Below are 10,829 nucleotides of genomic sequence, written 5' to 3'. Positions count from 1 at the left end.
GGCAGCTGCAGTGGAGACGTGCCAGTGGTGGCATCAGGAATGCTGACATCCTGAGAGCAGACAGCAGCTCCCTGGTCGACCGACACACTGGCACTCTGACGGGGCAGCACTGCAGCATGCGCACCAATCGGCTGGTCCACAGATTGATGCCCTGCTGTGGTGCTGCAAGGACCCCGGGTAATCCCGCCTGATCCAGCGAGGGTGGCAGCAGTCATTGGTCGCATGGCCTCAATATGCGTCTGCATGAGACCAGCGAGTGACTGCGTGGCAGCACTCAGCACTTGCGTGGCAGGTGCCAGTGCTTCGGTGAAGCTCTGGACAGTCCTTTCCAGTGCTTCGCTGAAGGCCGGGACAGTCCTTTCCACTGCTTCAGTCAAGCCCTGGACAGTCCTTTCCAGTGCTGCCCCGAAGCCGTGGACAGTTCTTTCCAGTGATGCCCGAAGTCCTGGACAGTCCTTTCCAGTGCTGCCCCGAAGTCCTGCGCACTCCTTGCCTGTGCTGCCCCGAAGTCCTGCGCACTCCTTGCCTGTGCTGCCCCGAAGTCCTGCGCACTCCTTGCCTGTGCTGCCCCGAAGTCCTGCGCACTCCTTGCCTGTGCTGCCCCGAAGTCCTGCGCACTCCTTGCCTGTGCTGCCCCGAAGTCCTGCGCACTCCTTGCCTGTGCTGCCCCGAAGTCCTGCGCACTCCTTGCCTGTGCTGCCCCGAAGTCCTGCGCACTCCTTGCCTGTGCTGCCCCAAAGTTTTGGACACTCCTTGCCAGTGTCTCGATGGATTCAGGCATCCTTGCCACTGCAGCCATGAGCTCAGTGTGCCTGAGCCGAGCCTGGGCGCTCATTTCTGCGAGGGAACACACCTCTTCTGCGCTCTGTGCAGCAGTACTCATGGCCTGACTCGCCCTCCGGGGAGACGTGCCCCCGAGCTTCCCTACCCCCCTTGCGTTGCTGCAGCCCGCTGGTTCCTGGAACTGCTTCCTCCTCAGAGCATTCCCCCCGCTCCCCTCCAGGGAAGTAGTCTCCTCAGTCTGCAGAGGGGCTGGCTCGCCTGAGGGTGGCAGGGATGGTCCAGCTTCCTCCTGCTCGTCGCCTCTGGAGGGCCCGGCTCCCGAGCTGGTGATGCAGCATCTGAAAGCAGGGAGGTTGAAGAGTGGCTTTAGCGAAAGGACAGGGTGGCAGCAAGGGATGCATGAGTGCTGCAATGCTCTGACATGGGTCCAAAGTGAAAAAGCATGCTGGTGGGAGGAAGAAGTGGAAGGAGAGAGTTCAAAAAGGTGATGACCTTACCATCGCTGTGCACAATGGGGTCGGCAGCTCCAGTGGTGACAGGACCAGTCATCCGGCCTCCAACAATCTGGTGGACTCGTTCCTCCAGGTCCGTCAGTGTCTGCAGCTGAGGAGGGCCTCCTCCGGTGTGAAGCTGCTCCCTCCGGTTCCTGGCCAGCTTGGCCTGCAGGAGAAAGGACGGGAAGTGATGAAACATGCTGGCCTGAGCTGACATCACATGCCCCCATGGTAGGTTAGCCCTTCCATTATGCATTGAGCTGACATCACATGCCCCCATGGTAGAATAGCCCTTCCATTATGCATTGAGCTGACATCACATGCCCCCATGGTAGAATAGCCCTTCCATCATGCATTGAGCTGACATCACATGCCCCCCAAGGTAGAATAGCCCTTCCATCATGCATTGAACTGACATCACATGCCCCCCATGGTAGAATAGCCCTTCCATTATGCATTGAGCTGAATGTGCGTGTGTGTTTCCAGAAAGGGCCATGGGTGCTGGCTGACAGATGGCCATTGGGGCTTCGCGCACCCTCTGGCCATAATGTCAGGTGCAGATGGAGGGATGAGGAAGATGGCGAAAAAGGCACTCACCCTAACGACCCGAGTGAGGTCGTTGAACTTCTTCCTGCATTGCACAGGAGTCCTGGGCACCATGCTGGTTGAGATGACTCTTTGACAAACTTCCCTCCAAGCCCTGCGGTACTCGCTCTGATGAGGCCTCCTGCCATTGTCGGGGTACAGCACAGCTCGCCGGCGCTCCACTTCGCCAACCAAAGCATCCAATGCCCCATCGGTAAAGCGCTCTGCTCTCTGCCTCACCCTCTCCATATGTTCAAAGTTTGGAACGCCACAGAAAGCACAGTGCCGATTTTGAGGTCTACAAGGCGCAGAGTGTGGCTGCTGCTCCTAATTGACCTGCCCCTTTAAGAGCTGGCCAGCGCCAGCATGTCTCGGGGTAATCGATTAATGACAGCACCTGCGCTGCGCCCGGCCGCCGACATATTGAGTAGCGCCGCCGGGTTAGCGCCTTAAGACTTCCGTGCAACGCCTGAATCAACGCCGCAATCACCTTTAGGGGCGCAGCAACCCAATATCGCTCGAGGTGGCGATAAGTTGCGCCTGGCGATAAAATTTGCGCACCGCCAATTCTAACGCCCCAAACGGGGCTATACCTTATTACCTCCCCGCCCCCCCTGAAGATGATGAATCTGGTACCTCACTCATGCTTATTCTTCAAGAATGATACTTGAGTGTTGAAGGACAATCTTACTGTCGGGACCATCTCAGAAGAGTTCAACTCTTGGAATTGGCAACTGGGCTGTTTTTGAAACTGCCAGTCAATCAAGATCCTGTAACAGATACAATGTCATTTAGTTTAATAAATTCACATACAGTTAAGAACTAAAAAAAAAATCCTGTTATGCCCAGTTTCACCTTCTTAATCGCATAATGCTGCAAATGTCTACTGTGGCTTTTTGATTGATTTACAACAGTGAATCAACCCCTGCCAAGACAAGTGAAGCACATGGAAATGGAATAAATGCCTCAACCCTCGACTCCGTGCCGAACTATTAACAGTGTTATTTGATCTGCTTTCTGTCCTAAAGTCACTTCTGTACTAAATTGTTTGGAATGAGCGTACAGATGATATTTTAACCCCAAATCTCATTGCTTTAAAAAAAAATTGTTATAACGTTCTGTGGTTTGGTTTTATCCAGAAGGGTGTAAACTAACTCACGAGTGATTGAGCTGTACTTTTAAGATGACCATTGACTCTGGACCCCATGAAGTCTCATGGCTTCAGGTCAAGTATGGGCAAGGAAACCTCCTGTTGATTATCACCTACCGCCCTCCCTCAGCTGATGAATCACTACTCCTCCATGTTGAACACCACTTGGAAGAAGCACTGAGAGTAGCAAGGGCACAGAATATACTCTGGGTGGAGGACTTCAATGTCCATCACCAAGAGTGGCTCGGTAGCACCACTACTGACCGAGCTGGTGGAGTTCTGGAAGACATAGCTGCCAGTCTGGGCCTGCGGCAGGTGGTGATAAACACAACACGAGGGAAAAACCTACTTGACCTCGTCCTCACCAATCTACCTGTTGCAGATGCATCTGTCCATGACAGCATTGGTAGCAGTGACCACCGCACAGTCATTGTGGAGATGAAGTCCCATCTTCACACTGAGGACACCCTCCATCGTGTTGTGTGGCACTACCACCGTGCTAAATGGGATAGATTCAGAACAGATCTAGCAGCTCAAAACTGGGCATCCATGAGGCACTGTGGGCCATCAGCAGCAGCAGAATTGTATTCCACCACAATCTGTAACCTCATGGCATATCCCTCACTCTACCATAACCATTAAACCAGGGGACCAACCCTGGTTCAATAAGGAGTGTAGAAGAGCATGCCAGGAACAGCACCAGGCGTACCTAAAAATGCGGTGCCAACCTGGGGAAGCTGCAACACAGGACTACATGCATGCTAAAAAGTGGAAGCAGCATGCTATAGACAGGGCTAAGAGATCCCACAATCAACGGATCAGATCAAAGCTCTGCAGACCTGCCACATCCAGTCATGAATGGTGGTGGACCATTAAACCACTAATGGGAGGAGGAGGCTCCATCAATATCCCCTTCCTCAAAGGTGGTGGAGCCCAGCACGAATGTAAAAGACAGAGCTGAAGCGTTTGCAACCATCTTCAGCCAGAAGTGCCGAGTGGATAATTCATATCGGCCTCCTCCTGAGGTCCCCACCACCACAGAAGCCAGTCATCAGCCCAATTCCATTCACTGCATGCGATATCAAGAAACAGCTGAGCGCACTGGATACAGCAAAGGCTGTGGGCCCCGACAACATCCCGGCTGTCGTGCTGAAGACTTGTGCTTCAGAACTAGCCACACCTCTAGCCAAGCTGTTCCAGTACAGCTATAACACTGGCATTAACCAACAATGTGGAAAACTGCCCAGGTATGTCCTGTCCACAAAAAGCAGGACAAATCCAATCCGTCCAATTACTGCCCCATCAGTCTACTCTCAATATCAGCAAAGTGATGGAAGGTTTCGTCGACAGTGCTATCAAGCGGCACTTACTCACCAATAACCTGCTCACTGATGTCCAGTCTGGGTTCCGCCAGGACCACTCGGCTCCAGACCTCATTACAGCCTTGGTCCAAACATGGACAAAAGAGCTGAATTCCAGAGGTGAGGTGAGAGTGACTGCCCTTGACATCAAGGCAGCATTTGACCGAGTGTGGCATCAAGGAGCCCTAGTAAAACTGAAGTCAATGGGAATCGGGGGGAATACTCTCCACTGGCTGGAGTCATACCTAGCGCAAAGGAAGATGGTTGTGGTTGTTGGAGGTCAATCATCACAGCCCCACGATATCGCTGCAGGAGTTACTCAGGGCAGTGTTCTAGGCTCAACCATCTTCAGCTGCTTCATCAATGACCTTCCCTCCATCATAAGGTCAGAAGTGGGGATGTTCGCTGATGACTGCACAGTGTTCAGTGCCATTTGCAACTCCTCAGATAATGAAGCAGTCCATGCCCGCATGCAGCAAGACCTGGACGACATTCAGGCTTGGGCTGATAAGTGGCAGGTAACATTCATGCCACACAAGTGCCAGGCAATGATTATCTCCAACAAGCGAGCGTCTAACCACCGCCCCTTGACATTTAACAGCATTACCGTCGCCGAATCCCCACCATCAACATCCTGGGGGTCACCATTGACTAGAAACTTAACTGGACCAGCCACATAAATACTGTGGCTACAAGAGCAGGTCAGAGGCTGGGTATTCTGTGTCAAGTGTCTCACCTCTTGACTCCCCAAAGCCTTTCCACCATCTACAAGGCACAAGTCAGGAGTGTGATGGAATACACTTCACTCGCCTGGATGAGTGCAGCTCCAACAACACTCAGGGAGCTCGACACCATCCAGGACAAAGCAGCCGCTTGATTGGCATCCCATCCACCACCTTAAACATTCACTCCCTCCACCACCGGCGCACCGTGGCTGCAGTGTGTACCATCTACAAGGTGCACTGCAGCAACTCGCCAAGGCTTCTTCGGCAGCATCTCCCAAACCTGCGATCTCTTCCACCTAGAAGGACAAGGGCAGCAGGCGCATGGGGACACCACCACCTCCAACAAGTGAGAGTCTAACCACCTCCCCTTGACATTCAATGGCATTACCATTGCCGAATCCCCCACCATCAACATCCTGGGGGGTCACCATTAACCAGAAACTTAACTGGACCAGCCCCACAAATACTGTGGCAACAAGAGCAGGTCAGAGGCTAGGTATTCTGTGGCGAGTGTCTCACCTCCTGACTCCCCAAAGCCTTTCCACCATCTACAAGGCACAAGTCAGGAGTGTGATGGAATAAACTCCACTTGCCTGGATGAGTGCATCTCTAACAACACTCAAGAAGCTCGACACCATCCAGGACAAAGCAGCCGCTTGATTGGCACCCCATCCACCACCTTAAACATTCACTCCCTCCACCACCGGCGTACCGTGGCTGCAGTGTGTACCATCTACAAGATGCACTGCAGCAACTCGCCAAGGCTTCTTCGGCAGCACTTCCCAAACCCACGACCTCTTCCACCTAGAAGGACAAGGGCAACAGGCGCACGGGAACACCACCACCTCCAAGTTCCCCTCCAAGTCACACACCATCCTGTCTTGGAAGTATATCGCCGATCCTTCATCGTCGCTGTCTCAAAATCCTGGAACTCCCTCCCTAACAGCACTGTGGGAGTACCATCACCACGTGGACTGCAGCGGTTCATGAAGGCGGCTCACCACCACCTTCTCAAGGGCAATTAGGGATGGGCAATAAATGCTGGCCTTGCCGGCGACGCCCACATCCCATGAACGAATATTTTTTTTTGAATGACCATGAGCCCTCCTATGGCTGAGTTGGTAAAGGTGCTATCCAGTGTACAATGGAGTCACACAGTCCAGGCTAAACTATACATGAAGAATTGCTACTTGGATAAGGTACAGGAACCCAGCTAGGGGAGAATATTGAGGGGGTGGGTGGGGGGGGGGGTGCGGGGGGAGAAAACATAGAAGGTGATAACTTACCTTTACATTGGAACAACCTGCAGCTTTTGATGACCACCATTTTGGTGGAATAGCACCACAGTTAAATCTCTGATTACCTTTTGCATTGGAGACATTCATTGAGAAATTTACCAGCCTTCCCTGAATATGCAGCACATCATGTGCACTAATCTCCAACTTTAGAGAGTCCATTTAGAAAATTTACACTTGTTTCAACCACAAACTGTTGATGAATGGATAAGGATTGCCACAGCCAACAGTCCAACTGTGTCTATGTTATTTTCTGCTAATGGGTGCAGATCTCAGCTGGAATAAACTTCTTATTCACAAAGTTATTACGTTGGTGACTTTTGCCACTAGACAGGATGGAGAAGGTGGCCATGCTACAATATAACTGAAGAATGTTCTAAATGCCAATTGTCAGCAAGAATTAAACAAATAGGCTTATTAGTTCTGAAAGTCACCTAGACCCGGGATATGGGTTGGGTGGTGGCAGGTGTGGGGGTGGGTGGAAGGGAAATGCGTTAAAAGCATAAATGAGTCATTTGAAGTTCTCTTCTTTGGCTGTGTGAAGTTTACACTGAATTTCTTGTATCTTACGCCAGTTTGGGCTGTTATTCGAGAAAGAAGAGGAGGGCCCACAGGCCGTGTTGGTGAGGGATGAAGATGTAGAGGGACTGTGCTATACTTTAAAACAGATCAGAAAGACATAGAAGTCAACCCGTGTGGAGCATAAACACCAGCACAGAATAGTTGGGCTGAATGGCCTGTTTCTGTGCTGCATATTCTATGTAACTATACAAAGTGTATATTGCATGGACCCTGCAGTAACCATGATCTGATTGGACCTAGTTTTATTCTGCAGAGAGCTGGGGCTGGACTGTATGTGTGTGCATGTATGTCTGCATACATGATTCAGAGTCGCCTATCAAGCGGGAGCAGGTGACCTCTTCCTAGGTCCTCCTCCAATGTTGCCTTTAGACAGGTCAACATGAAAGGGTGAGTTCTGGATTTATTTGTAATGATCAGATTCATAAAGCAGATTAATCCAGGGTTTCCACTCCCGATCACAGCCCATTGATACCTGGTGGAAACGTTAGGTGAGAGCAAGACTGGGTTTGGTTGTGATGCCTTGCATGCAAAAAAAGTTTACCAATACTTACAATCTAGACACTTACATGAAAAAATGGCTCCTTGAGTAAGCTACCAGAGGGTGCCCCATGCTTGCACAACCATACCCACGAAAGGGAAGAGAATTGGCGGGGGGGGGGGGGGGCGGAGAGAAAATTTTACCATATCTCTGAACATATCATTTGGCCCTCAATAACGTAAAAGTGTGGCAAGGCATGTCACCATGTGATAACAACCTAACCCCTTCACAAAAGATGAGTCATCAACCGAACAGCACATTAACCTACAGTTTATGCAACTTCTCTGCTGTCCATCATCGTGCTGACTCAAGTGTGAAGAACTTGCTAGCGGAAACATTCCTGTGCCAAACTTCAATAATAAAGCAAGTAAACAGCCTCAAGCAAGATCTTAGGTTCCTGACAGGAGATAGTCATACGGATGGCATTGTCCCTTTGCAACAGTGGCGTCAAAGCAATAATCGGGACCGGATTTGTTCTCTTGACATTCTCTCTCAGTTATCCTCACTTCTTCATTCCACTGTTGCAACTTTTAACACTTGTCATTTAAAAATAAGGAGGACCATTTGCAGAAAGTGATATCCAATGCGGACTCTCCTTTTAGGACTGACTGTGTGGAATACTTAATGGTCACAAAGACCAGATTGTCCAGCTAATTTCTGGCAGAGTTTTATATCCAAAAAGGAAAAAAGAAAAAAAAAAGAACACAGCACGTTACACAAAATGGTAATGTTCTGTCCATTGTCCTTAGGTGGTCCTATCCTCCCCATTTAGTGTAGCCCAGCAGTGTAAGGCAGCCTGAGTACTTGTCGTTGCTACTACAGAGCACAAGTAAAAGTTGTTTGTTACGCATTTTAGATTTGGCGTAAAATTACCAGCACAAACAATTCATTGTTAATTCCTCTGACCACCCGCCCCGCAAACCCCACCCCCCAACCCACACGGAGAAAATTGGGCGATGAAGTTAGCCAGGATATTGTCGCTATTCCTCTTGGCTCTTCAGATCACAAAATCAACATGGATGAAGGCGGCCTTTTGGTCAACTCTGGCTCATCAATCCAAAAGAACTTAGAACATAAGAACATAAGAACTAGGAGCAGGAATCGGCCATTTGGCCCTTCGAGCCTGCTCCGCCATTCAATAAGATCATGGCTGAGCTTCTACCTCATCTCCACTTTCCTGCACTATCCCCATATCCCTTGATTCCCTTAATATTCAAAAATCTATCGCTCTCTATCTTGAATATACTCAACGACTGAGCCTCCACAGCCCTCTGGGGTTGAGAATTCCAAAGATTCACCTCCCTCTGAGTGAAGAAATTTCTCCTCATCTCAGTGCTAAATGGCCGACCCCTTATTCTGAGACTGTGACCCCTGGTTCTAGACTCCCCAGCCAGGGGAAACATCCTCCCTGCATCTACCCTGTCAAGCCCTGTAAGAACTTAGAGGCCCTTCCCATCACAGCACCTGTTTCCTAAATGATTCAGGGATGTTGTCTCCACTCCCCCAACCAGAAGTCCATTCCACATGCTGATCACTAAAGGGTCCTTATCTTCATGAAGTATTTCTTTGAGGGTGGAGAAGACAATCATCAGTTCCATGAGGATGATGTGACATCCCAGTAAGGCAGTGATTTATTAATCCATCATTAACTTATTTTAAGTTAGTGACTTCTGCATTTATAAACAAACAAAACCAAACAATAAGAGGCAGAACAAAAGGTTGCAGATTTGATTCTCAGTCTGTGCAGATTCAGCTGACCTGGTGGTAGAAATGCCGAAACTGGCTTCAGTATCCTTGAGTTAGGGAAGGGAGGGGAATCATCCAGGGGTTTTTGTCCTACCAGATTATTACCCCCCCAAAAAAAAAGCATTTATAATTTTATTGCGCCTTTCACGACACCCCAAAGCACTTCACAGTCAATTAAATACTTTTGAAGTGTAGTTGCTGCGGTAATGTGGGGAAGCACAGCAGTCAATTTGAACTCGGCAAGTTCCCACAAACAGCAATGAGATAAATGGCCCAATAATGTGTTAATGGTACTGGTTGAGGTATAAATGACACCACTGCTTTGCTTCAAATAGTGTCGTGGGTTCTTTTACATCCACCCGAGAGTCAGATGGCCTTGGTTTAATGTCTCATCTGAAAGACGGTGTCCCTGACAATACAGTACTGTCTCACTACTGCACTTGAGTGTCCACCTTGAATATGTGCTCAAGTCTCTGGAGTGGGGCATGAATCCACAACCTTCTGACTGAGATGTTGGAATCTTGTTGGAATGTATGGGTGTGTGGATTTGTTTACAGGGACCAAATTCAGTCTTAAGAAAACAATTGGAGAAATACGGCTTCAGTCATTCATTGCATTTGCTTATAAAAGGAAACACAATGTGGATCTGAATATAACAATGAGGGGGAAATCATGTAACACTGCAGATTAACAGAGGAATGTTCCATCTGGAATTCTCTTTATCCTCTTTTCTCTTCATTTTGCAAATGTATTCTGAAAGCTATTATATGTCAGTAAATCATGCTGCAAATATAACTCTGTACTCGGGAGATGAAGCCTGTGATAATCCGGAAAGAAGAATTCAAACATTTATTAATGTACCACTGACTGACGTGTATATTAACCCAGTAATGGAAGCAAAACAGAAGCCCTGGGCTCTAAAGGATAAAAATCACGAAAAAATCATTTAGTCTACATTCATTTACTTTTGCCTTATTTCAATAATGGCCCAGAAATTCGTGTCGGGGGCTTCCCGCGGGTGCAAGCCCCCGAACTACACTTACCTAGCGCGCCGGCAGTTGGGGCCTGGGCCTGCGTGGATTTCCGGTCTGTGGCCCGCTCCAGCTCCCGGCGCGCTGTGCTTGCGTGATCCAGCGGCGTAGTTAGTGCGATGCGTCCGCTGGGATCACGTGAGCACTGGGCAACCAATCGAAGGAGGGAAAAGCCCATTCATGAGATTGACAGAAAGAACTGTCAAACTAATGAAAACTCCGGCCCCCAAAACAGTACTTACCCCTCAAATAAATATTTTTAAAAATCACACTTTTTAAATAAACTATAAATAACATTAAATAACTATGTTAAACAATAATTTAAATTTTTGAAAAAAAGAATTTTATAAAAAAACGGGGCTAAAAATACACTTACCTTACTTTAAAGTATTTAAAAATAATAAACCTGTGGAAAAAAAATTCTAATTTTAATTAATTGACCACTTACCTTTTAAAATAAAGTCCTTACGCCTGGTTTTTAAATGTGTAAAATGTAGAGGCCTTCACGCACGGAAAAACCTGTAAAAAAAAAGTTCAAC

General features: G+C 48.7%; 1 long non-coding RNA gene across 1 annotated transcript; it reads right to left on the bottom strand.

The window, feature by feature from the left end:
• Window positions 1–632: 632 nt before the first annotated feature.
• On the bottom strand, window positions 633–10,387 carry LOC147102464 (uncharacterized). Its single transcript, XR_015073299.1, has 3 exons — window positions 10,303–10,387; window positions 2,499–2,632; window positions 633–1,443 (listed from the first exon to the last, which is right to left on the bottom strand). It is a non-coding gene; the product is annotated as an uncharacterized LOC147102464 (long non-coding RNA).
• Window positions 10,388–10,829: the final 442 nt, after the last annotated feature.

This window comes from Somniosus microcephalus, chromosome 22 (genome assembly GCF_052327205.1).
Source record: "Somniosus microcephalus isolate GS21.2 chromosome 22, FLI_Smic_1.0, whole genome shotgun sequence".
Classification (NCBI taxonomy): domain Eukaryota; kingdom Metazoa; phylum Chordata; class Chondrichthyes; order Squaliformes; family Somniosidae; genus Somniosus; species Somniosus microcephalus.
This window is presented reverse-complemented; position numbering and strand designations above follow the sequence as displayed.